Here is a 23,100-nt window from a genome sequence, read left to right on the forward strand (position 1 = left end):
GGTATGTACTCATTGATAATCTTATATATCAAGCGTCTTGATCTATCTCTATAGATCTTGATGCCTAATATGTAAGCAGCTTTACCGAGGTCTTTCATTGAAAAATTCTTATTCAAGTATCCTTTTATGCTATCCAAAAATTCTATACAATTTCCAATTAGTAATATGTCATCCACATATAATATTTGAAATGCTACAGAGCTCCCACTCACTTTTTTGTAAATACATGCTTCACTGTAAGTCTGTATAAAACCATATGCTTTGATCACCTCATCAAAGCATATATTCCAACTCCGAGATGCTTGCACCAGTCCATAAATGGATCTTTGGAGCTTGCACACTTTGGTAGCACCTTTAGGATCAACAAAACCTTCTGGTTGCATCATATACTACTCTTCTTTAAGTAATCCATTAAGGATTACAGTTTTGACGTCCATTTGCCAAATTTCATAATTATAAAATGCGGAAATTGCTAACATGATTCAGACTGACTTTAAGCATCGCTACGTGTGATAAGGTCTCATCGTAGTCAACCCCTTGAACTTGTTGAAAACCTTTTGTGACAAGTCGAGCTTTGTAGATGGTGACATTACCATCAACGTGTGTCTTCTTTTTGAAGATCCATTTATTCTCAATGTATTGCCGATCATCAGGCAAGTCCACCAAAGTCCACACTTTGTTCTCATACATGGATCCTATCTCAGATTTCATGGCCTCAAGCCATCTATCGGAATCTGGGCTCATCATAGCTTCTTCATAGTTCGTAGGTTCGCGTTGGTCTAGTAACATGACTTCCAGAATAGGATTACCATACCACTCTGGTGCGGATCGTGTTCTGGTTGACCTTCAAGTTCATCAGTAACTTGATCTAAAGTTTCATGATCATTATCATTAGCTTCCTTTCTAGTTGGTGTAGGCATCACGAGAACGGTTTTCTATGATGAGCTCCTTTCCAATTCGAGAGAAGGTATATTTACCTCATCAAGTTCTACTTTCCTCCCACACACTTCTTTCGAGAGAAACTCCTTCTCTAGAAAGGACCCATTCTTAGCAACAAAGATCTTCCCTTCGGATCTGTAGTAGAAGGTATACCCAATAATTTCTTTCGGGTACCCTATGAAGACGCATGATACGTCTCCAACGTATCTACTTTTCCTAACGCTTTTCCTCTTGTTTTGGACTCTAATTTGCATGATTTGAATGAAACTAACCCCGGACTAACGCTGTTTTCAGCAAAACTACCATGGTGTTGTTTTTGTGCAGAAATAAAAGTTCTTGGAATGGAATGAAACTTTGTGAGGAATTTTTATATAATATATAAGAATTTCTAGAGCCAAGACCTACCGGAGAGGGGCCCTAGGTGGGCACAACCCACCAGGGCGCGCCCCCCTCTCCTGGTGCGCCCAGATGGGTTGTCCCCACCTGGTGGCCCCGCAGACCCTAAAACATACGCTATAAAATCCTATTTTTTTTAGAAAAATCAGGGAGAAAGAATTATCATGATCCACGAGACAGAGCCGACGCCAAGCCCTGTTCTTCCTCGGGAGGGCAGATCTGGAGTCCGTTTGGGGCTCCGAAGAAGGGGATCTTCATTCTTCGTCATCACCAACCCTTCTCCATCGCGAATTCCATGATGCTCCCCACCGGGAGTGAGTAATTCCTTCGTAGGCTCACTGGTCGGTGAGGAGTTGGATGAGATTCATTATGTAATTGAGTTAGTTTTGTTAGGACTTGATCCCTAGTATCCACTATGTTCTCAGATTGATGTTGCTATGACTTTGCCATGCTTAATGCTTGTCACTTTGGGCCCGGGTGCCATGATTTCAGATCTGGACCATTTATGTTATCACCATTATATCCATGTTCTAGATCCGATCTTGCAAGTTATAGTCACCTACTACGTGTTATGATCTAGCAACCCCGGAGTGACAATAACCAGGACCACTCCCAGTGATGACCGTAGTTTGAGGAGTTCATGTATTCACTATGTGTTAATGCTTTGTTCCGATTCTCTATTAAAAGGAGGCCTTAATATCCCACGGGAGGGTAGGATAAAAGATGTCATGGAAGTTATTTCCATAAGCACGTATGACTATTTACGGAATACATGCCTACATTATATTGATGAACTGGAGCTAGTGCCGTATCGCCCTAGGTTATAACTGTCTCATGATGAATATCATCCAACAAGTCACCGATCCAATGCCTACGAATTTATCTTATATTATTTCTGCCAAGTTACTACTGCTATCATCACTGTTACACTTGCTACAAAATTACTGCTATCACTGTTACTGTTACTATTGCTGCTGTCACTACTATCAAAACTATCAAACTACTTCGCTACTGGTCACTTTGCTACACATAATTAATCTCCAGGTGTGGTTGAATTGACAACACAGCTGCTAATACCTTCAAATATTCTTCGGCTCCCCTTGTGTCGAATCTACAAATTTGGGTTGAATACTCTACCCTCGAAAATTGTTGCGATCCCCTATACTTGTGGGTTATCAACGCACTTCTCCAATTTAGGTTCGAGATTACCAGGCTGAAGCCTTTTGACATAAGTGTCGCATCCGCAAACTTTAAGAAACGAAAGCTTAGGTTTCTTGCCAAACCACAGTTCATACGGTGTCGTCTCAAAGGATTTAGATGGTTCCCTATTTAACATGAATGTGGTTGTCTCTAATGCATAACCCCAAAACGATTGTGGTTAATCGGTAATATACCACACCATTAGGATGTGGTGTTCCAGGTGGCGTGAGTTGTGAAACAATTCCACATTGTTTTAAATGAAGGCCAAACTCATAACTCAAATATTCGCCTCCGCGATCAGATCATAGACACTTTATTTTCTTGTGACGATGATTCTCCACTTCACTCTGAAATTCTTTGAACTTTTCAAATGTTTGAGACTTATGTTTCATCAAGTAGATATACCCATACCTACTCAAATCATCTGTGAAGGTCAGAAAATAACGATGCCTGTCGCATGCTTCAACACTCATCGGACCGCATACATCAGTATGTATTATTTCCAATAAGTCATTAGCTCGCTCCATTGTTTCGGAGAACAGAATTTTTGTCATCTTGCCCATGAGGCATGGTTCGCAAGTATCAAATGATTCATAATAAAGTGGTTCCAAAAGCCCATCTGCATGGATTTTCTTCATGCACTTTACACCAATATGACCTAAACAGAAGTGCCACAAGTATGTTGCACTATCATTATCAACTTTGAGTCTTTTGGCATCAATATTATGAATATGTGTATCACTATGATCGAGATTCAATAAACCATTTACATTGGGTGTATGACCATAGAAGGTATTATTCATGTAAACAGAACAACAATTGTTCTCTCACTTAAATGAATAAGCGTATTGCAATGAACATGATCTAATCATATTTATGCTCAATGCAAAAAAAAATTATTTAGGTTCAACACTAATCTCGAAGGTAGAGGGAGTGTGCGATGGTGATCGTATCAACCTTGGAATCACTTCCAACACACATCGTCACCTCACCCTTAACTAGTCTATGTTTATTTTGCAACTCCTATTTCGAGTTACTAATTTTAGCAACTGAACCGGTATCAAATACCTAGGGGTTACTACGAACACTAGTAAGGTACACATCAATAACATGTATATCGAATATATACTTTTGTTCACTTTGACATCCTTCTTATCTACCAAGTATTTGGGGAAGTTCCAATTCCAGTGACCATTTCCTTTGGAGTAGAAGCACTCAGTTTCAGGCTTGGGTCTAGCTTTGGGCTTCTTCATGGGAGCGACAACTTGCTTGCCATTATTTTTGAAGTTCCCTTTCTTTCCCTCGCCCTTTTTCTTGAAACTAGTGGTCTTGTTAACCATCAACACTTGATGCTCTTTCTTGATTTCTACCTTCGTCGGTTTCAGCATCGCGAAGAGCTCGGGAATCATTTTTGTCATCCCTTGCATATTATAGTTCATCACGAAGTTCTAGTAGTACCCACATTCTGAGTACATGCTCACTGGCTGAGCTATTCTCCTCCATCTTGTAGGCAAAGTACTTGTCAAAAGTTTCATACCTCTCAACACGGGCATAAGTATGAAATGCCAATTTCAGCTCTTGGAACATCTCATATGTTCCATGGTGTTCAAAACATCTTTGAAGCTCCGATTCTAAGCCATAAAGCATGGCACACTAAACTATCAAGTAATCATCATATCGAGCTTGTCTAACATTCATAACGTCTGGATCAGCTCCTACAACAGGTCTGTTACCTAGCGGTGCATCAAGGACATAATTCTTATGTGCAGCAATGAGGATAATCCTCAGATCACGGACCCAGTCCGCATCATTGCTACTATCATCTTTCTACTTAGTTTTCTCTAGGAACCTATCAAAAAAATATATATAGGAGCTATATCGCGAGCTACTGATCTACAACATAGATATGCAAAACTATCAAGACTAAGTTCATGATAAATTAAGTTCAATTAATCAAATTACTAATGAACTCCCACTTAAATAAACATCCCTCAAGTTTATCTAAGTGATACATGATCCAAATCAACTAACCCATGTCCAATCATCACATGAGATGGGGTAGTCATCAACGGTGAACACCTCTATGTTGATCATATCTACTATATGACTCATGTTCGACCTTTCGGTCTCCAGTGTTCCGATACCATGTCTGTACATGCTAGGCTCGTGAAGTTTAACCCAAGTATTCTGCATGTGTAAAATTGCCTTACACCTGTTGTATGTGAACGTAGAGTCTATCACACCCAATCATCACATGGTGTCTCAAAACGACGAACTTTCGCAACGGTGCATACTCAGGGAGAACACTTTATATCTTGAAATTTAGTGAAGGGATCATCTTATAATGCTACCATCGTTCTAAGCAAAATAAGATGCATAAAAGATAAACATCACATGCAATCAAAATATGTGACATGATATGGCCATCATCATCTTGTGCTTTAGATCTCCATCTCCAAAGCATCGTCATATCTCGATCGTCACCGGCTCGACACCTTGACCTTCATCGTTGTGTCGTGGTCGTCTCGACCACTATTGCTTCTACAACTATTGCTAACTCATAGCGATAAAGTAAAGCAATTACATGGCGTTTGCATTTCATACAATAAAGAGACAACCATAAGGCTCCTGCCGGTTGCCTGATATCTTAAAAAACTTGATCATCTCATACAATAACATATATCACATCATGTCTTGACCATATCACATCACAACATGCCCTGCAAAAACAAGTTAGACGTCATCTACTTTGTTGTTGCAAGTTTTACGTGGCTGCTACGGGCTTCTAGCAAGAACCGTTCTTACCTACGCATAAAACCACAACAATGATTCATCAAGTTTGCTGTTTTAACCTTCTTCAAGGACCGGTCGTAGTCAAATTCGATTCAATTAAAGTAGGAGAAACAGACACTCGCCGGCCACCTTTATGCAAAACTAGTTGCATGTCAGTCGGTGGAGCCGGTCTCATGTGCGTGGACATGTAAGGTTGGTCTGGGCCGCTTCATCCCACAACACCGCCGAATAAAAATAAGACGTTGGTGGTAGGCAGTATGACTATCACCGCCCACAACTCTTTGTGTTCTACTCGTGCATATGATCTACGCACAGACCTGGCTCGGATGCCACTGTTGGGAATCATTGCATGGAAAACAAAAAAAATTCTATGCACACGCAATGATCTATCCATGGAGATGCATAGCAACAAGGGGGAGAGTATGTCTATGTAGCCTTGTAGACCCTAAGCGGAAGCGTTTCATAACGCGGTTTATGCAGCCGAACTTTCTTCGCGCTCCAACTGATCTAGTACCAAACGCACGACACCTCCGTGTTCTACACACGTTCAGCTCGGTGACGTCCTCCGCCTTCTTGATCCAACAAGACGACGAGGTAGTAGATGAGTTCTGGCAGCACGAAGGTATGGTGACGGTGATGGTGATGTGATCTCCGCAGGGCTTCACCTAAGCACTACAAAAATATGACCGAGTGTGTAAACGATGGAGGGGGGCACCGCACACGGCTAACAATTGATATAAGGTGTGCTAGGCGCCCCCCTCCCACATATATATAGGTGAGAGGGGGACGGGAGGCAGCCTGGCGCACCACATAGGTGGCTAGCCGGCCCTAGGGCTCCTGCCCTGCCCCCTTTCCTTGTATGAACAAGGAGGGAGGAAAGAGGGGGGAGAGGGAAGGAAGGGGAAGTCCTACTCCACACTTTCCTTTCCCTCCCCTCTTTCTTTCTCCTCCTCATAGGGCCGGGCACTATAGGGGCGCACTAGTCCCTTGTGGGCTGCTGTGTTCCCTCTCTTGGCCCATAAGGCTCATATCTTTGCAGGGGGTGCCCGGAACTCCTTTTCGGTGACCCGATAAATATCCGGTACCCTCCGAAACACTTCCGATGTCCGAATTCCATCATCCTATATATCAATATTTACCTCTCGACCATTTTGAGAGTACTCGTCATGTCTGTGATCTCATTCGGGACTCCGAACAACATTCGGTCACCAAATCACATAACTCATATAACACTATATCGTCAACGAACGTTACGTCATAGCCCTAGCTCAGCTCCCATTGTCTTTTCTTGATCATCATGTCATCATGTTAAAATTCAAATGATTTTGAATTGGGGATGTTCAAACCCGAGCACCAAATGAATTCAAATAGGTTCAAATAAGATCATTTTCAATGAACCCAAAATGCCCTTTGAAAATGTGCATGATTTTTGATAAAGGTGAAAACCTCTGCCAAAAATGATGAACATATTTCTATGTCATTCCTAGATTTTTGAATTAAATCATAATGTATTTGAATTGGGGCATTGAATTCTATAAATATTTAAATGCTCCAAATATTCTTGAATCAAAGGAAAGACTCCTTTCTGAAATTTAAGGACTTAATTACAGAGTGGAAATAAATAGAAAACAGAAACAAAAGAGAAAAACGGAGAAGAGAGAGGAACCTTACCTGCTCTTACCTGGCCCAGCACTGTGCAGCCCATCTGGCCCACAGTGCCAGTCATCGCCTACCTCGTGCCAGAAGGATGTGAGGCGTGTGGTCACGACGCGCCGCGCCACCTCCTCCCTCCTTGCCTGCCTGCCATCCGCCGACGCGTCTGGAAAGCGCCACGTTCTCCCCTGGACCGCCTCGACCTCTCACTCGTCCTCTCCCGTGCCTCTCTGCTCCTCTACTCTCCTTCTCCCGCTACTGCCGAGCGCCACGCAGCGTGCCGACGAACACCACCGCAGCCACCGGCCACCCCACGCCTCGTCGACGCGCCCAGAAGCTCTGCCACTTCGTCCTCGACTCCCTCACCGAGCCACGCCCCGCCCCGCCAGAACCCCCGAACATCCTCAGGGAGCTCGTCTTCAACCTCCCAACGATGAGATCGCCTCCGCCGCCCCACTCGCTTCGGACCTCCTTCGAGCTCGCCGTCTGCATCGTTGCAATCTACATGAGCCACTAACCCAAACCCCTCTTTTCTGCGCTTTGTTGCATGCCATAGCTGCCATTCTGTCGGAAACCGGACCACACCGCCGCACGAGCTTCTCGTCCCCGTGGCCATTGTCGCCGCAACTCCCAACCGAACACACCCACGTACCCACCGCGCCGCGCAGGTGCCGTAGGAACCAAGCACGCCACCCCACGGCCACCGCAACCCCGCTCCCTAGTGTGCATGAACTCCGTCCGCCGCCGAGGTCGACACCGCGCTCAACTCCGGCTACCTTAGCCCCTCCCGTTTGCACAAAGAGATGCGGAACACTCCCAGCAGCACACAGAGCCCCTCTACCGCTCTTTTGGTCGCCGGAGGGCGAAACCCGAGCCCTCCGTCGCTCCTGCTGTCGCCGGTGATGAGCCGCCGGCGGGTTTGACCCTGCTGACCAGGGGTTTGACCTCCACTATGTCACTGACATGTGCGCCACTCCCCACTAACACTTTTAGTTAGGATTAATTTTGTTGGGGAACGTAGTATGCAATTTCAAAAAAATTCCTACGCTCATGCAAGATCTATCTAGGAGATGCATAGCAATGAGAGGGGGAGAGTGTCTCCACGTACCCTCCTAGACCGAAAGCGGAAGCGTTTGACAATGCGGTTGATGTAGTCGAACTTCTTCTCATTCCGACTGATCAAGCACCGAACGTACGTCACCTCTAAGTTCTGCACATGTTCAGCTCGATGACGTCCCTCGAACTCTTGATCCAACAAAGTGTCGAGGGATAGTTTTATCAGCATGATGGCTTGGTGACGGTGATGGTGAAGTGATCTGCGCAGGGCTTCGCCTAAGCACTACGACAATATGACCAGAGGCGTAAACTATGGAGGGGGGCGCCGCACACGTCTAACAATGTTTGTTGTACGTTGTAGACCTCCCCTCCCCCCCCCCCACACACACATATATATATATAGGTGGAAGGGGGAGGGGGACACCCATGGGGTGCCCCAAGTAGGAGGAATCCTACCTGGGGGCCTTGTCCAATTCGACCCCCCTTACCGTCTTTTTCGGAGAGAGAAGGAAAGGGAAGAGAGGAGGGAAGGAAGGGGGAGGTCGTATTGCCTCCCCTTCCTTCTCTCTTCCCCCTTTCCCTTCATCTTCCTTTTCAGCCAGCAAGGGGGATGCAGTAGCCCATGTTAGCTGCTGCATTTCCCCTCTTGGCCCAATAGGCCCAAATCTTTGCCGTGGGTAGCCCGGAACCCCTTCCGGTGACCCGATACGTACCCTGTACCTCCGGAACACTTCTGGTGTTCAAATACTATCGTCCTATATATGAATATTTACCTCTCAACCATTTCGAGACTCCTCGTCATGTCTGTGATCTCATCCGGTACTCCGAACAACATTCGGTCACCAAATCACATAACTTAAATAACACAACGTCATCGAACGTTAAGCATGCGGACCCTACGGGTTCGAGAACTATGTAGACATGACTGAGACACCTCTCCGGTCAATAACCAACAACGGAACCTAGATGCTCATATTGGTTCCCACATATTCTATGAAGATCTTTATCGGTCATACCGTAATGACAACATACATCATTCCCTTTTTCATCGGTATGTTACTTGCCTGAGATTCGATCGTCCGTATCTTCATACCAATTTCAATCTCGTTACCAGCAAGTCTCTTTACTCGTTTCATAATGCATCATCCCTCAACTAACTCATTAGTCACATTGCTTGCAAGGCTTATCATGATGTGCATTACCGAGGGGCCGCAGAGATACCTCTCCGATACTCGGAGTGACAAATCCTAATCTTGACCTATGTCAACCCAACAAACACCTTCAGAGATACCTATAGAGCATCTTTATAATCACTCAGTTACGTTGTGATGTTTGATAGCACGCAAGGTATTCCTCTGGTACTCAGGAGTTGCATAATCTCATAGTCGAAGGAATGTGTATTTGACATGAAGAAAGCAATAGCAATAAAACTGAACAATCAACATGCTAAGCTAACAGATGGGTCTTGTCCATCACATCATTCTCCTAATGATGTGATCCCGTTCATCGAATGACAATACATGTCTATGGTTAGGAAACTTAACCATCTTTGATCAAAGAGCTAGTCTAGTAGAGGCTTACTAGGGACATTATGTTTTTTCTATGTATCCACACATGTATCAAGTTTCCGGTTAATACAATTCTAGCATGAATAATGAACATTTATCATGATATAAGGAAATATAAAATAACAACTTTATTATTGCCTCTAGGGCATATTTCCTTCAGTATCCCACTTGCACTAGAGTCAATAATCTAGTTCACATCGCCATGAGATTTAACACCAATAGTTCACATCGACATGTGACCAACACCCAAAGGGTTTACTAGAGTCAATAATCTAGTTCACATTGCTATGTGATTAACACCCAAAGAGTACTTAGGTGTGATCATGTTTTGCTTGTGAGAGAAGTTTAGTCAACGGGTCTGCCATATTCAGATCTGTATGTATTTTGCAAATTTATATGTCTACAATGATCTGCATGGAGCTACTCTAGTTAATTGCTCCTACTTTCAATATTAAATATCCAGATTGAGACTTAGAGTCATCCGGGTTGGTGTCAAAGCTTGCATCGACATAACCCTTTACGACGAACTTTTTATCACCTCCATAACCGAGAAACATTTCCTTAGTCCTCTTAGGTCACTAAGGATAATTTTGACCGCTGTCTAGTTATCTACTCCTGGATCACTATTGTACCCCCTTGGCAAACTCATGGCAAGGTACACAATAGGTCTGGTACACAGCATGGCATACTTTATAGAACCTATGGCCGAGGCACAGGGAATGACTTTCATTCTCTTTCTATCTTCTGTTGTGGTCGAGCTTTGAGTCTTACTCAACTTCACACCTTACAATACAGGCAAGAACTCCTTCTTTGACTGATCCATTTTCAACTCCTTCAAAAACTTGTGAAGGTATGTACTCATTGAAAGTCTTATCAAGCATCTTGATCTATCTCTATAGATCTTGATACCCATTCTATAAGCAGCTTCACCAAGGTCTTTCATTGAAAAATTCTTATTCAAATATCCTTTTATGCTATCCATAAATTCTACATTATTTCTAATCAACAATATGTCATCCACATATAATATCAAAAATGCTACAGAGCTCCCACTCGCTTTCTTGTAAATACAGGCTTTGCCATAATTCTATATAAAACCATATGCTTTGATCACCTTATCAAAGCATATATTCCAACTCCGAGATGCTTGCACCAGTTCATAGATGGATCGCTGGAGTTTTCACACTTTGTTAGCACCTTTAGGATCGACAAAACCTTTTGGTTGCATCATATACAACCCTTAAGAAATCCATTAAGGAATGCAGTTTTGACATCCATTTGCCATATTTCATAAAATGCGGCAATTGCTAACATGATTCGGACAGACTTAAGCATCGCTACAAGTGAGAAAATCTCATCGTAGTCAACACCTTGAACTTGTCAAAAACCTTTTATCACAAGTCGAGTTTTGTAGATAGTAATACTACCATCAGTGTCTGTCTTCCTCTTGAAGATCTGTTTATTCTCAATGGCTTGCCAATCATGGGGCAAGTTAACCAAAGTCCATACTTTGTTCTCATACGTGGATCCTATCTCAGATTTCATGGCCTTGAGCCATTTTGCGGAATCTAGGATCATCATCGCTTCCTCATAGTTCGTAGGTTCGTCATGGTCTAGTAACATGACCTGCAGAACAGGATTACCATACCACTCTGGTGTGCAACGTGCTCTGGTTGACATACGAGGTTCGGTAGTAACTTGATCTGAAGTTTCATGATCATTATCATTAGCTTCCTCTCTAGTTGGGGTAGGCATCACGGGAACGGTTTTCCGTGATGAGCTAATTTCCAATTCAAGAAAAGGTACAATTACCTCATCAAGTTCTACTTTCCTCCCACTCACTTCTTTCAAGATAAACTCCTTCTCTAAAAAGGATCCTTTATTAGCAGAAAAATCTTGCCTTTGGATATGTGATGGAAGGTGTACCCAACAGTTTCTTTTGGGTATCCTATGAAGGCGCATTTCTCCAATTTGGGTCTGAGCTATCAGGCTAAAGCTTTTTCACATAAGCATCGCAACCCCAAACTTTAATAAACGACACCTTAGGTTTCTTGCCAAACCGCAGTTCATACGGTGTCATCTCAACGGATTTAGATGGTGCCCTATTTAAAGTGAATGCAGCTGTCTCTAATGCATAACCCCAAAACGATAGTGGTAAGTTGGTAAGAGACATCATAGATCGCACCATATCTAATAAAGTACGGTTACGACGTTTGGGCACACCATTACGCCGTGGTGTTCTGATGTCTACTACACAACCTTCTTCTTGTAGACATTGTTGGGCCTCCAAGTGCAGAGGTTTGTAGGACAGTAGCAAATTTCCCTCAAGTGGATGACCTAAGATTTATCAATCCGTAGGAGGCGTAGGATGAAGATGGTCTCTCTCAAGCAACCCTGCAACCAAATAACAAACAGTCTCTTGTGTCCCCAACACACCCAATACAATGGTAAATTGTATAGGTGCACTAGTTCGGCGAAGAGATGGTGATACAAGTGCAATATGGATGGTAGATGTAGGTTTTTGTAATCTGAAAATATAAAAACAGCAAGGTAACTAATGATAAAAGTGAGCACAAACGGTATTGCAATGCGTTGAAACAAGGCCTAGGGTTCTTACTTTCACTAGTGCAAGTTCTCTCAACAATAATAACATAATTGGATCATATAACTATCCCTCAACATGCAACAAAGAGTCACTCCAAAGTCACTAATAGCGGAGAACGAACAAAGAGATTATGGTAGGGTACGAAACCACCTCAAAGTTATCCTTTCTGATTGATCTATTCAAGAATCCGTAGTAAAATAACATGAAGCTATTCTTTCCGTTTGATCTATCATAGAGTTCGTACTAGAATAACACCTTAAGACACAAATCAACCAAAACCCAAATGTCACCTAGATACTCCAATGTCACCTCAAGTATTCGTGGGTATGATTATACGATATGCATCACACAATCTCATATTCATCTCTTCAACCAACACAAAGAACTTCAAAGAGTGCCCCAAAGTTTCTACCGGAGAGTCAAGACGAAAACGTGTGCCAACCCCTATGCATAAGTTCACGAGGTCACGAAACTCGCAAGTTGATAACCAAAACATACATGAAATGGATCACATGATATCCCATTGTCACCACAGATAAGCACATGGAAGACATACATCAAGTGTTCTCAAATCCTTAAAGACTCAATCCGATAAGATAACTTCAAAGGGAAAACTCAATCCATCACAAGAGAGTAGAGGGGGAGAAACACCATAAGATCCAACTATAATAGCAAAGCTCGCGATACATCAAGATCGTACCATCTCAAGAACATGAGAGAGAGAGAGAGAGAGAGAGATCAAACACATAGCTACTGGTACATACCCTCAGCCCCGAGGGTGAACTACTCCCTCCTCGTCATGGAGAGTGCCGGGATGATGAAGATGGCCACCGGAGAGGGATTCCCCCCTCCGGCAGGGTGCCAGAACGGGTCTAGATTGGTTTTCGGTGGCTATAGAGGCTTCTGGCGGCGGAACTCCCGATCTATTCTCCTCCCCGATGTTTTTAGGGTATATTGATATATATATATAGGCGAAATAAGTCGGTCAGGGGAGCCACGAGGGTGGGGGCGCGCCTAGGGGGACAGGCGCGCCTCCCTGCCTTGTGGCCACCTCGAAGCTTCACCGACGTCTACTCCAAGTCTCCTGGATTGCTTCCGTTCGAAAAATAACTCTCCCGAAGGTTTCATTCTGTTTGGACTCCGTTTGATATTCCTTTTCTTCGAAACACTGAAATAGGCAAGAAAACAACAATTTGGGCTGGGCCTCCGGTTAATAGGTTAGTCCCAAAAATAATATAAAAGTGTATAATAAAGCCCATAAACATCCAAAACAGATAATATAATAGCATGGAACAATAAAAAATTATAGATACGTTGGAGATGTGTCAAGCATTACCAAGCTTAATTCCTGCTCGTCCTCGAGTAGGTAAATGATAAAAACAGAATTTTTGATGTGGAATGCTTCCTAACATATTCATCAATGTAATATTCTTTATTGTGGCAAGAATATTCAGATCCATAAGATTCAAGACAAAGTTTAATATTGACATAAAAATAATAATACTTCAAGCATACTAACAAAGTAATCATGTCTCATCAAAATAACATGGCCAAAGAAAGGTATCCCTACAAAATCATATAGTTTGGCTATGCTCTATCTTCATCACACAAAATATTTAAATCATGCACAACCCCGATGACAAGCCAAGCAATTGTTTCATACTTTTGATGTTCTCAAAAATTTTAATCTTCACGCAATACATGAGCGTGAGCCATGGACATAGCACTATGGTGGAATAGAATGGTGGTTGTGGAGAAGACAAAAAGGAGAAGATAGTCTCACATCAACTAGGCGTATCAACGGGCTATGGATATGCCCATCAATAGATATCAATATGAGTGAGTAGGGATTGCCATGCAATGGATGCACTACGACCATAAGTGTATGAAAGCTCAACAAAAGAACTAAGTGGGTGTGCATCCAACTTGCTTGCTCATGAGGACCTAGGGCAATTTTGAGGAAGCCCATCATTGGAATATACAAGCCAAGTTCTATAATGTAAAATTCCCACTAATAACCCACAAGTATAGGGGAACGCAACAACTTTCGAGGGTAGAGTATTCAACCCAAATTTATTGATTCGACACAAGGGGAGCCAAAGAATATTCTCAAGTATTAGCAGCTGAGTTGTCAATTCAACCACACCTGGAAACTTAGTATCTGCAGCAGAGTGTTTAGTAGCAAAGTAATACGATAGTGGTGGTAACAATAGCAACGGGAAAGTAAATAAGCGTAAACTAGTATATGGAAAGCTCGTAGGCATCGGATCAGTGATGGATAATTATGCCGGATGTGTTTCATCATGTAACAGTCATAACATAGGGTGACACAGAACTAGCTCCAATTCATCAATGTAATGTAGGCATGTATTTCGAATATAGTCATACATGCTTATGGAAAAGAACTTGCATGACATCTTTTATCCTACCCTCCCGTGGCAGTGGGGTCCTAATGGAAACTAAGGGATATTAAGGCCTCCTTTTAATAGAGAATCGGAACAAAGCATTAGCACATAGTGAATACATGAACTCCTCAAACTATGGTCATCACCAGTAAGTATCCCGTTTATTGTCACTTCGGGGTTAACGGATCATAACACATAATAGGTGACTATAGACTTGCAAGATAGGATCAAGAACTCTCATATATTGATGAAAACATAATAGGTTCAGATCTGAAATCATGACACTCGGGCCCTAGTGACAAGCATTAAGCATAGCGAAGTCATAGCAACATCAATCTCAGAACATAGTGGATACTAGGGATCAAATCCTAACAAAACTAACTCGATTACATGGTAAATCTCATTCAACCCATCACCGTCCAGCAAGCCTACGATGGAATTACTCACGCACGGCGGTGAGCATCATGAAATTGGTGATGGAGGATGGTTGATGATGACGACGGCGACGAATCCCCCTCTCTGGAGCCCCGAACGGACTCCAGATCAGCCCTCCCGAGAGGTTTTAGAGCTTGGCGGCGGCTCCGTATCGTAAAACGCGATGAATCCTTCTCTCTTATTTTTTCTCCCCGAAAGCAGATATATAGAGTCAGAGTTGGAGTTGGGAGGTCTCCAGGGGGCCCACGAGGTAGGGGGCGCACCCTAGGGGGGGCGCCCCCCACCCTCGTGGACAGGGTGTGGGCCCCCTGGTCTTAATCTTTGGCGAGGATTTTTTATTATTTATTGTAAGATATTCCGTGGAGTTTCAGGTCATTCCGAGAACTTTTGTTTTCTGCACATAAAACAACATCATGGCAATTCTGCTGAAAACAGCGTCAGTCCGGGTTAGTTCCATTCAAATCATACAAGTTAGAGTCCAAAACAAGGGCAAAAGTGTTTGGAAAAGTAGATACGACGGAGACGTATCAACTTCCCCAAGCTTAAACCCTTGCTTGTACTCAAGCAATTCAGTTGACAAACTGAAAGAAATAAAGAAAAACTTTTACAAACTCTGTTTGCTCTTGTTGTTGTAAATATGTCAAGCTATCATTCAAGTTTTGAGCAAAGATTATAACTAACCATATTTGCAATAATTCTTAGGTCTCATGATTACCCATATCAATAGCATAATCAACTAGCAAGCCATAATAATAAATCTTGGATGACAACACTTTCTCAAAACAATCATAATATGATACAACAAGATGGTATCTCGCTAGCCCTTCCTGAGACCGCAAAACATAAATGCAGAGCACCTTTAAAGATCAAGGACTGACTAGACATTGTAATTCATGGTAAAAGAGATCCAATCATAGTCACACCCAGTATAGATTAATAGTGATGAATGCAAATGATAGCTGCGCTCTCCAGCTAGTGCTTTTAATAAGAGGGTGATGACTCAACATAAAAGTAAATAGATAGGCCCTTCGTAGAGGGAAGCAGGGATTTGTAGAGGTGCCAGAGCTCGGTTTTGAAATAGAGGTGAATAATATTTTGAGTGGTATACTTTCATTGTCAACATAAAAACCAAGAGATGGCGATATCTTCCATGCTACACACATTATAGGCGGTTCCCAAACAGAATGGTAAAGTTTATACTCCCCATCCACCAACAAACATCAATCCATGGCTTGCTCGAAACAATGAGTGCCTCCAACTAACAACAGTCCTAGGGGGGTTTTGTTTTGCAATTATTTTGATTTAGTTTGCATAAAGCATGGGACTGGGCATCCCGTTGACCAGCCATTTTCTCATGAGTGAGGAGCGGAGTCCACTCTTCTTGAGAATAACCCGCCTAGTGTGGAAGATACATACAGCCCTAGTTGATACATGAGCTATTCAAGCATACAAAACATGATGATTATTTGAAGGTTTAGAGTTTGGCACATACAAATTTACTTGGAACGGCATGTAGATACCGCATATAGGAAGGTATAGTGGACTCATCTAGAATAACTTTGGGGTTTAAGGGATTGGATGCACAAGCAGTATTCCTGCTTAGTACAGGTGAAGGCTAGCAAAAGACTGGGAAGCGACCAACTAGAGAGCGATAACAGCCATGTACATGCATTAAAATTAATAAACATTGGATGCAAGCATGAGTAGGATATAATCCACCATGAACATAAATATCGTGAAGGCTATGTTGATTTGTTTCAACTACATGTGTGAACATGTGCCAAGTCAAGTCACTTAAATAATTCAAAGGAGGATACCACCCCATCATACCACATCATAACCATCTCAATAGCATGTTGGCACGCAAGGTAAACCATTATAACTCATAGCTAATCAAGCATGGCACAAGCAACTATGATCTCTAATTGTCATTGCGAACATGTTTATTCATAACAAGTTGAATCAAGAACGATGAACTCATCATATTTACAAAACAAAAGAGGTCGAGTTCATACCAGCTTTTCTCATCTCAGTTAGTCCATCATATATCATCATAATTGCCTTTCACTTGGACGACCGAACGATGTGAATAATAATAAGAGTGCACGTGCATTGGACTAAGCTGGAATCTGCGAGCATTCAATAAACAGGAGAAGACAAAGCAATATGGGCTCTTGGTTAAATCAACAATAAAGCATATAAGAGCCACTTCAACAATTTAATCATGGTCTTCTCCTACTGACCCCCAAAGAAAAGAAAAGAAATAAAACTATTTACACAGGAAAGCTCCCAACAAGCAAAATAAGAACGGGAAATATTTTTGGGTTTTCTTTTTAATTATTACTACAGCAAGAAAAGTAAACTACTACTAACTTTTTTTGGTTTTTCTTAAGGTTTATCAAACACACAAGAAGAAAGGATAAAAGGAAATAAACTAGCATGGATGATACAATGAAAAAGTATGAACACCGACATCTAGCAATGAGTGTGTGTGAACATAAATGTAATGTCGGTGAGAAATACGTACTCCCCCAAGCTTAGGATTTTGGCCTAAGTTGGTTTATGGCCACGGCTGGCCTGGCTGATATCCATAATAATAGTTTTTGGGGTCGTACTGTGATGCAGCGGCTATCGCCTCCTGAGCTGCAGTGTGGCGACGAGCGGCCTCCGCCCTCCTCTCGTACTCATCTGCCTCCTCTCTGGTAATAGTATATCCTCCTCTTGGCTGATAATCAAAGAAAGCAGGAGCAGGGAGAGTAATACGGACAGCACGGCGTCTGTCAAAGATTAGTCGGTACTGGAGAGGTGATTCGTTCCTCTCGACAAAATGGTGGTGAACCATATCATTAAAATCTAGATAGGCAGGAGGTAATTCAATATCATCTTCGCGTACATCTATACCAATAAAATTAGCTACGCGGGTTGCATAAATTCCACCAAAGAAATCTCCATTAAGTCTATTAAGATGCAACCTACGTGCAACAATGGCTCCCATATTATATGATTTGTCTCCTAACACAGCACTCCTAAGAATACTGAGGTTAGGGACACACACGTGACATGCCTCATCTTTACCATTTATGCATCTACCTATGAAGAGAGCAAAATAATGTATAGCAGGAAAGTGGATGCTTCCTATGGTAGCTTGTGTAATATCTCTAGATTCTCCCACAATTATATTAGCAAGAAAATCTCTAAATTCAGATTTGCGAGGATCCCTTATACTACCCCATTGTGGAAGTTTGCATGCAGTGGTAAAATCCTCTAAGTCCATGGTATAAGATTTATCATAAAGATCAAACAGGACAGTTAGAGAATTACGTGAAGTGGAAAATTCAAACCTCCTCACAAAGGAACTAGTGAGGTTATGATACTGATTGCACTTCTCTTCCTCGAAGCTCACAAGATCAGCGTTACGCAAATATGCGTTGAATTCTTCTTTTATTCCCGCTCGATCCATAAAATTTTCAAAAGGCCACTCACAAGGACGCACTGGAGCGTCTCTTGGTGGCTCTTCGTCAACATCACGCATTGCAAGCCTGAGTCCTTGCTTCTTTGAAGAACCACCTTGGAACATCTTCCTAAGCATTTTTCTTCCTCTGAAATATTCTAATTTTTTTAGTAACTTCAAAATAAAAGTAAACCAAACTCAATAATATTGATAGCAACCACTCCTACAAGTGCCTAGAGCCTATATCATGCAACAAAACTACTTTTGACCATATAAATTTGTCATGCAAGCTCAAGAAAAGGGTCACCTAAGCAGCAAAAATTTGCAATGAATAAAGCACTAGAACAAAAACTAATTGGACCAATGGAGGAGTCACATACCAAGGAACAATCTCCCCAAGCAGTTTTGTGAGAGGTGCTTTGAGTAAGGAGATCGAAAATGGCAGCAAAGAGGGCTGGAACTCGTGCTTGAGTTGGTTTTTCGTGTTTGTGGGAGGAAGAAGAAGAGGATGGGTGCAGGAATAAGTGGAGGAGGGCCACCGTGGGTCCACGAGGCAGGGGGCGCGCCCAGGGGGGTAGGGCGCGCCCTCCACCCTCGTGACCAGGTGGCAGCTCCCCCCGTGGTAATTTTTGCACCATAAATCCTCAAATATTCCCAAAAAAAACATATTAAATTGGCATGTCATTCTGAGGACTTTTATTTTCAGGACATTTTTATATTGCACGGATAAATCAGGAAACAGACAGAAAATACTATTTTTACTTTATTTCAACTAAATAACAGAAAGTATAGAGAGGGTACAGAAGGTTGTGCTTCTAGTTTCATCCATCTCATGCTCATCAAAAGAGGTCCACTAACAAGGTTGATTAAGTCTTGTTAACAAACTCATTCCGATTAACATGAAACCGGAGAAATTTTGAATAACACTAGGTTACCTCAACGGGGATATGCACATCCCCAATAATAAGTATATCATATTTCTTCTTGACAGTAGGAAGAGGAAATTCAAAACCCCCAAATATAATCGATGGAATTTTTCCGATAGAATTGATACTATGAACTTGAGGTTGTTACCTCGGAAAATGTGCCATATGCTCATTACCATTAACATGAAAAGTGTCATTGCCTTTGTTGCAATCAATAATAGCCCCTGCAGTATTAAGAAAAGGTCTTCCAAGAATAATAGACATACTATCGTCCTCGGGAATATCAAGGATAACAAAGTCCGTTAAAATAGTAACGTTTGCAACCACAACAGGCACATCCTCACAAATGCCGACAGGTATAGCAGTTGATTTATCATCCATTTGCAAAGATATTTCAGTAGGTGTCAACTTATTCAAGTCAAGTCTACGATATAAAGAGAGAGGCATAACACTAACACCGGCTCCAAGATCACATAAAGCAGTTTTAACATAGTTTCTTTTAATGGAGCATGGTATAGTAGGTACTCCTGGATCTCCAAGTTTCTTTGGTATTCCACCCTTAAAAGTATGATTAGCAAGCAAGGTGGAAATTTCAGCTTCTGGTATCTTTCTTTTATTTGTAACAATATCTTTCATGTACTTAGCATAAGGATTCATTATGAGCATATCAGTCAATCGCATACGCAAAAAGATAGGTCTAATCATTTCAGCAAAGTGCTCAAAATCCTCATCATCCTTTTTCTTGGATGGTTTGGGACGAAATGCATGGTTTTCTGAACCCAAGGTTCTCTTTCTTTACCATGTTTCCTAGCAACAAAGTCTTTCTTATCATAACGTTGATTCTTTGATTGTGGGTTATCAAGATCAACAGCAGGTTCAATTCCTACATCATTATCATTACTAGGTTGAGCATTATTATGAACATCATCATTAACATTTTCATTAGGTTCATGTTCATTGCCAGATTGTGTTTCAGCATCAGACATAGAGATATGATTTGGATTATCAGGTGGTTCAGCAATAGGTTCACTAGAAGTTTGCACAGTTCTATCATTTTTCTTTTTCTTCCTTTTAGAAGAACTAGGTGCATCAATATTATTTCTCTGAGAATCTTGCTCAACTCTCTTAGGCTGGCCTTTAGGATACAAAGGTTCCTGAGTCATTCTACCAGTTCTAGTAGCCACTTTAACAGCATAGTCATTTTCTTACTATTCATCTCATTGAGCAATTCCTTTTGAGCTTTAAGTACTTGTTCTACTTGAGTGGTAACCATAGAAGCATGTTTGCTAACAAGTGTAAGTTCACCTATAATATTAGCCATATAATCACCCAAGTATTTAATCATATCAGCATCTTGTTTTAATTGTCTACCAAAATAAGCATTGAAGTCTGAAAGTGCGTTATATCGACTAGAGGGGGGGGTGAATAGGCGATTTTTATGAAAGTATTCAAAACGTGGAAGTTTCAAAGACAAATAACAGAAATAAACCTATTACCATGCAGCGGAAGGTAGACTACACTAGGCAAACCATAGTCAAGTATTCAATGAAGTGAAAGCACAGTGACTAATAGCAGCTAGGTAGTAAGGATCAGGTAGGAAGATATTCTGAAGCCAAACAGAACACGCAGTCACTCAGTGAAGACAAAAGATAGTGCAATCATACAATGACTTCACAAGGACCAACAGTAAGTAAAGGGAAGGGAAGGATGAAACCAGTGACTCGTTGAAGACAATGATTTGTTGGACTAGTTCCAGTTGCTGTGACAACTGTATGTCTGGTTAGGGCGGCTAGGTATTTAAACCTGAGGACACACAGTCCCGGACACCCAGTCCTGAACACGCAGCTCAGGACACCGAGTCCTCACCATATTCCCCTTGAGCTAAGGTCACACAGACCTCGCCCAATCACTCTGGTAAGTCTTCAAGGTAGACTCCCAAACCTTCACAGACTTCGTTCACCGGCAATCCACAATGTCTCTTGGATGCTCAGAACGCGACGCCTAACCGGCTGGAGGATTCACAGTCCTCAAGTGTAATAAGTCTTCAGATCACACAAACAAGAAGACTTAAGTGATGCCTAACACTCTTTGGCTCTGGGTGGTTAGGGCTTTATCCTCGCAAGGAATTCTCTCTCAAAGGCTTCGAGGCGGGTTGCTCTCAAACGACAAAAGCCGTACTCTAACTCAGAGCAGCCAACCGTTTATGGTTGTAGGGGGTGGGCTATTTATAGCCACTAGGCAACCCGACCTAATTTGTCCGAAATGACCCTAGGTCACTAAGGAACTAACACGTGTTCCAGCGGTCAAATTTCAAACTCACACGGCAACTTTACTTGGGCTACAAGCAAAGCTGACTTGTCCGACTTTGGACAAGATTCGCTCTCATAGTCTTCACTCGAAGACATAGGTTTTGGTTAAGCATCACTTCAGTCATTCTGACTGGTTCTCTTGGACCCCACTTAACAGTACGTTGGTTCCTATGACTCAACAAAGAAGAAATAGAACTATGAAAGATCTAAGTCTTCGAGCTCCATAGGCTTCATGCGATGTCTTCTCTTGTCATAGTCTTCAATGAGAATATCTTCATAAACCACCTTTGACATCAATGTCTTCATACATTTTTAGGGGTCATCTCTGGTAGGAAAACCGAATCACTGAGGGACTTCTACCTGTGTTATCCTGCAATTGTCACAAACACATTAGTCCCTCAACTAGGTTTGTCGTCAATACTCCAAAACCAACTAGGGGTGGCACCAGATGCACTTACAATCTCCCCCTTTTTGGTGATTGATGACAAACTAGTTGAAGTTTTCAATGGGGAATATAATATGTGAAATTGTAAGAGGATAGGGAATTGTCTTCATAAGCTGTGAGGGCTCCCCCTGAAGATGTGCATATAAGTAATTTGCTTTTGGAATGCAAATGCACATGGCAGGTTGTGCTTGTGGAGATCCTCTTCAACTTATGATGACAATCCACTATGAATGTGAAGGTATGTGAAGATAATGACATGCATAATGGAAAATGGACGTCTGCAAAATGATCTAAGTGCGGAATTTATCGTCGCACATGCGGAATTTATCATCGCATCACAAAGTGGCAAATAAGTAGCAGACGACCATCGAGTTTAAGTGTTACAAATCAAAGAACCAAATGTATCAAAATGATAGTTGTAAACACGAAGCAAAATATAAAGCAACCGCCCATATGGACCCGCTTGAAGACTATCAAACTCTTATGCTTCTCCCCCTTTTGTCAGTAAGGACCAAAAAGGTTTGAAGACATAAAGCATCTACTCGTTCCCATGAAGAGTAGGTGAAGCAGCAGGGTCGTTGGTGGTGTTCGGCGGTGTAGAAGAACTTGAAGCACTGTCGAAGCGTGCTGAAGGAGGTGGCGGTGAAGTAGCATCGTCTTCATCCTCGATCACTCTGGCATTCACAGTTGCAGCAAAGGAAGAGAACTCAGAGTCTTCAAGAGATGGAGTTCGTCACAGCACTGCCCTTCGAGGAGGTGTGGAGTCAAACTTGAAGAGTTCAGAGAAGCCATCCTCTTGAAGATCATCTTCAAAGCACATCAGCGTCAGCCCTTTCCATGTGCGTCGAGAGGTTTCATGGGCAACAAAGGCATTCTTGGTGGCAAGATTGCGAATGCGGTTGACATCCGCCAAGAGGCT

The sequence above is a fragment of the Triticum urartu genome, chromosome 2, assembly GCF_003073215.2.
Source record: "Triticum urartu cultivar G1812 chromosome 2, Tu2.1, whole genome shotgun sequence".
NCBI lineage: Eukaryota > Viridiplantae > Streptophyta > Magnoliopsida > Poales > Poaceae > Triticum > Triticum urartu.